Below are 5,103 nucleotides of genomic sequence, written 5' to 3'. Positions count from 1 at the left end.
AAGGTGGAAGTGCAGGTACTATTAAGAAGTTCAACTAATTCATCAGGATGGACACTAGAGGATAGAACATTCACAGCAGTTGGAATTAGGGTAGATATATACACATCATTGAAGGACTTGGCAGTAGAGGAATTAAAACATCTAAAATAACGAGGAGCATGATAAGATTTAGGCAGAGTAGATGACAATACAGAGTCAAAAATAACTGGACAGTGATCAGAGATAACAGCATCACATAAATCCAAATTATTCACAGGAAAACCACGTGAAAACACTAGGTCCAACGTGTGACCCTTCTGATGTGTAGGTCCAGTAACAGATTGTATAAAATTAAGGGAGTCCATAAGGCATGAAAACTCTTTGACCAGAGGTTTTGAGTGACAACAGACATGAATATTAAAATCACCCACAATTAAAAGACTATCAGAATGTGATACTAGTGAAGCCAAAAAGTCGGAAAATTCTTGGATGAAGTCCTTATTATATTTCGGAGGTCTGTAAACCAGGGCACAGAGCAAGGACGAGGGAAAATCAACCTTGAACAACTGCACCTCAAAACTATGGAAAATTTCATCAGGCAAGCGTTTGCACTTAAAACAATTCCTGAAAATTGTTGCAATTCCACCTCCACGGCCAGCAGTTCTAGGAGAGTTAAAAAATGAATAGTCAGGAGGAGAGAGTTCCATCAGTGCTGTAGTATCACCAAGACTAAGCCATGTTTCTGTCATTAATAAAAAATCCAAGTCGTGAGTAGAGCAAAAGTCATTTAAGATGAATGATTTGTTGGACACCGATCTAACATTTATTAGCCCAAATTTAACAGGACGGTCCACACTCCGAGAAAGATCTGAGATGAGTCTAGGTGGAGGGTGTATTGGTGAATATTCCAGAGAGAGAAGGTTGCCAGAGTTAACTCCAGTATCTAACCTTGCACGGGAGAAGTGGACAGGAGACCAAACCACTGGTATTTGATCATCAGCAAAGGTACGAGGACGACTGGCAGTACAAAATTTGCGACGTAAGCCGCGATGAACATCCCTGATAGCACACGTACATCTAGGGGACGTCTATTTGACGTCTGCATTTACATCTGCAAGACGTATTTTTTAGAGTGTTTGCTCGTCTGCAATACGTCTATTGGACGTCTCCTTTTAGATGTCAAATAGACGTCTATTAGATGTCTTTAAGATGTTTATGATTCAGAATGTATGTAAAACTGACATCTGAAAGACATCTGTCAGACGTTTGTAGACAGCAGATGCTTTCCAGATTAAGAGATCTTTAACAGACATCTTGCAGACGTACGTGTGCTATCTGGGATAGCGTCGGCGACGGGCAATCCCCAACCTGCGACAGAGTTATAGATTCCTTCTGGTAAAGGCGACGATATGTTCAACTGAACCAGTTCAGCGGGTGAATAGCAAAGAACCATTGTAGATAAAAACTTGTGAGGATCCAAACAACGAGTGAAGTCAATATGGCGTGCACATTGAAAAAAAAATACCGACCAGCACGGAGAAAACGCTAAGCCAAAAACAACGCATCTTTTCTGTCCCTACTACATGACCATGTTAGAAAATGCGTATATATAGCTAATTTTGCCTTTCGTGACAACTGTGAGGGGGGTGAATTGTTTTATAACTCATCCGTTTAAATTATATTAAGCCTTAAAAGTTCTGCATAATTAAGGGCGTGGCCACTTGAGTGACAGGTGGATTGCCGCTCTGCAGAGTGTGAAACTCGCTAGTGCGAAACTTAGAAAACTGGCTTTAAAGATTTGTATTTGTACAGAAAAAAATAATTATAGGTAGGACACTGGGAATCTGGCAATTAGATGTTTTAATGAAAATTATCTCAAACTTGATTTTTAGGCTATATTGATATTGTACTCTGCACTGTCTGCAAAAAGTGAGATGTCACGCCAAGGCAAAAGGCAGTAACTTCCACATTATAAACAATATTTGGGTGCTGATCACCATTTACAGAATCATTATAGTAACATCTGTATAAAATCTAGTGATCATTGGCTAGGCTATAACATCTAGTAATGTGATTCATTTTTTTTTCTGACCATAACAACCAGACAAAGTTAAACATGAGTGGATACCGTTTTATTTGCGTGGATACCAATTTATTTGCAATGTTCGCTAACATTAAAGGATGCAAGACATACTTAGCCTATTGTTTTTACATCGAACTGAATTAAAATAGCTTATAGCCTATAAGAACGACTTGTGGATTGATGTGAAGGCCAGCAGGGAAAATGCTCTGAATGATTGTGAATTAAACATCTCCGATCGATGGCGTTCATTGCAATGGATTTTGTCGACTTACAAGAAAAGGAAGGAAAAGGATTTTATTGCGAACAGTTATTGATTTTATGTGTGATATGCTATCACGGCATTTGAGTCCTCACGTGCAGAAGTGTGCAGCCCCAGACTGACAGCTGGCACGGAGTGAATATCTGCATTATAAAAAAATAAAAAAAACACTTTAAAGATTATTTACGATTAATTATTGTTGCCAAGTTACCGAATCGTTATTGCTTACAGTGCTTTTTGTTATATGGAGCAGTTTGTTAGATGGCGATCTCTCTAATTTGTTTGTCTAATGAAGTGCCAACAGATCCCTTACAAAAAAAATTACTGCAGTTTTTAAAAAAGTAATACTGCAGTTTTTGTTACATGTAGAAAAATGCAGTTTTTTTGGACACGAAAAAACTGCATTATTGCCGTTTTACTGCAATACATCTGAAGTACTATTGAAATACAATAGTATTACTAATAGAATTACTAACAAACAACTGCAATAAATCTGCAGTAGTACTGCAATAATACAACTGAAGTACAATTCAGTACTACCAAAGTGCAATACTAATAAAATGCTGTACAGTAACACTGAAATGCAACCAGAATATTCAGAATAACCAGTTTTATTTTACACAACTGCAAAATAATAAATTAAGGTACAAAACAACAGTGAATGTCTCAAACAGCAATGCAACAGTAAATTATTTAACTTTTCTTTAAACTTAAAATAACAGGCTGAGAGTTACACTAAATGTATTTACTGTTTATTTACAAATCACACAATCATGCACATTTCTTCCCTCATTATTCAGACAGGTTTCATTTTTTGAAGAGCTTATCCTCATTGTTCTGCTTGGTTCTTATGACTGCCTTCATCTCAGATGTGGAAACACTATTTTTGATGTAGTCTGGAAAAACAAACAAACAAAAACTTTTCAGAATCAGAAATTCTCAAGTTTCAGTTACAGGCATATTTTGTATGCTTAAAGTTAATCTTGAATTGTGATGTCACCAAGTGTTTGTGTAAAGTATTCATTCTACTCCCAATTAATTTCTTATGACATATTGGTCAGCATTAACAATGTCTTTGAACACTCCAGGTAACAGAAGTTAAAAGGTTGGTTCACCCAAAAATGAAAATTCTGTCATCAATTACTCACCCTCATGTCGTTCCAAACCCGCAAGTCTTTCGTTCATCTTCAGAACACAAATGAAGATCTTTATAATCAAATCTCAGAGCTTTCTGTCCCTCCATTGATAGTCCATGCAACTACCCCTTGCACGATAACATGCATTTCTGGAAAAAAAGCGTAGACACAATCATATTTAAATACTATACAGAATCCTCCACAATTATTTGCCCTCTTTATCATTTTGGTTTTTCGTTCAAAATTCTAACCTTAAATAAAATAATAATAATAATAATAATGGAAAAAAAACACAATTTACAAATATACAAGTATATAATTTAAATATATTATTAGAATACAGTATATAGAATATATGTGTTCCACAGTTATTGTGTCCCTTTCATTTAATACTGTGTGTAACCTATAACCCTCTTCACACATAAGGGCTAATCCATGGCTAGGTGTGCATTACATGATTTTAATGCATGAGGTGGAGGCTCGAGCCCCTGCCCCTTTGAGGTCCGACGGTAAAGTGCCCTTGCGGTCCGGTGCCCCTAGTCTGCGATTTCTGCCGAGGGTAGAGGTGTTCGATATGACGATTTTTGATTGTGGACTATAAAAATATCTCCACGATCTGCTTTTTTGAAGAAACTTCAGCGCGCATTCTACCTGCTGCAGTTCTGGTGCCGCCGTCTCTATATACTGTACAACGCCACATACATTCAGATCAGTGTTAACTCAGCGGTAGAGTTACTCTCACGGGACACCGCACTTAATCGCAACCACAAAAGTACATTATCTGCATCTGCTTCAAAGACTTACTGGTTAAACATTCACTCGTGTGCTGTTCTGAGGAGCGCCTTTTCTGAGCACATACACCCAAACAGCGCCTGATTACTGAACTAAGTTATGTTTTGTGCTAATACTGTCAAAACACACAATGTTTATGTATAGACTCAGTTGGTTATGTCTAAAATGAAAGTAAACAGCTGAGAGAAACGCATGCGTGCCTGTATATTAGATGGGTGCAGGTCTTAAAGGGACTGTACTAAACATGCTGCCGACTGTAATTAAAGGGATAGTGCACCCTAAAATTGTAATTATGTCATTATTTACTCACTCACATGTTGTCCCAAACCTGTATTAATTTCTTTCTTGTGCTGAACACAAAAGAAGATATTTTGAAGAATGTGGCTAACCAAACAGTTGCTGGTCCACATTGACTTTAACAGTATGAAAAAAATACTATGGAAGTCACTGTAGACCAGCAACTGTTTGGCTTTCCACCTTCTTCAAAATAGCATTTATTTTCAGCAGAAGAAACTCATTCAGGTTTAAAACAACTTTTCAGTGATTAAATGAAGGTATAAAAATAAAACACTAGCCTATTTTAATTTTGGGGTGAATTATTCCTTTAATGTTAATAAAACACCAAACACAAAGAGAAAAATCACTCACTACTCTTGTCTGAAAAACTTTAATACAGTTGCTTTAATAGGAATCAATCTATACAGTGTTTTATTTTTATATTTGTTCATTCAATTTCTTGAATGCTCCTGCTAAATACACCTATTGTAGACTATCTGAAAATAAAACACTGTTTATTTTATTTGTATATTATGTGTATTTGTAATGTGTATCTTTGCGCTCATTTTTTAATAACA

The sequence above is a fragment of the Onychostoma macrolepis genome, chromosome 25 (assembly GCF_012432095.1).
Source record: "Onychostoma macrolepis isolate SWU-2019 chromosome 25, ASM1243209v1, whole genome shotgun sequence".
Taxonomy (NCBI): Eukaryota; Metazoa; Chordata; class Actinopteri; order Cypriniformes; family Cyprinidae; genus Onychostoma; species Onychostoma macrolepis.
The sequence above is the reverse complement of the archived record's forward strand: the minus strand, read 5'-3'. Positions refer to the sequence as shown.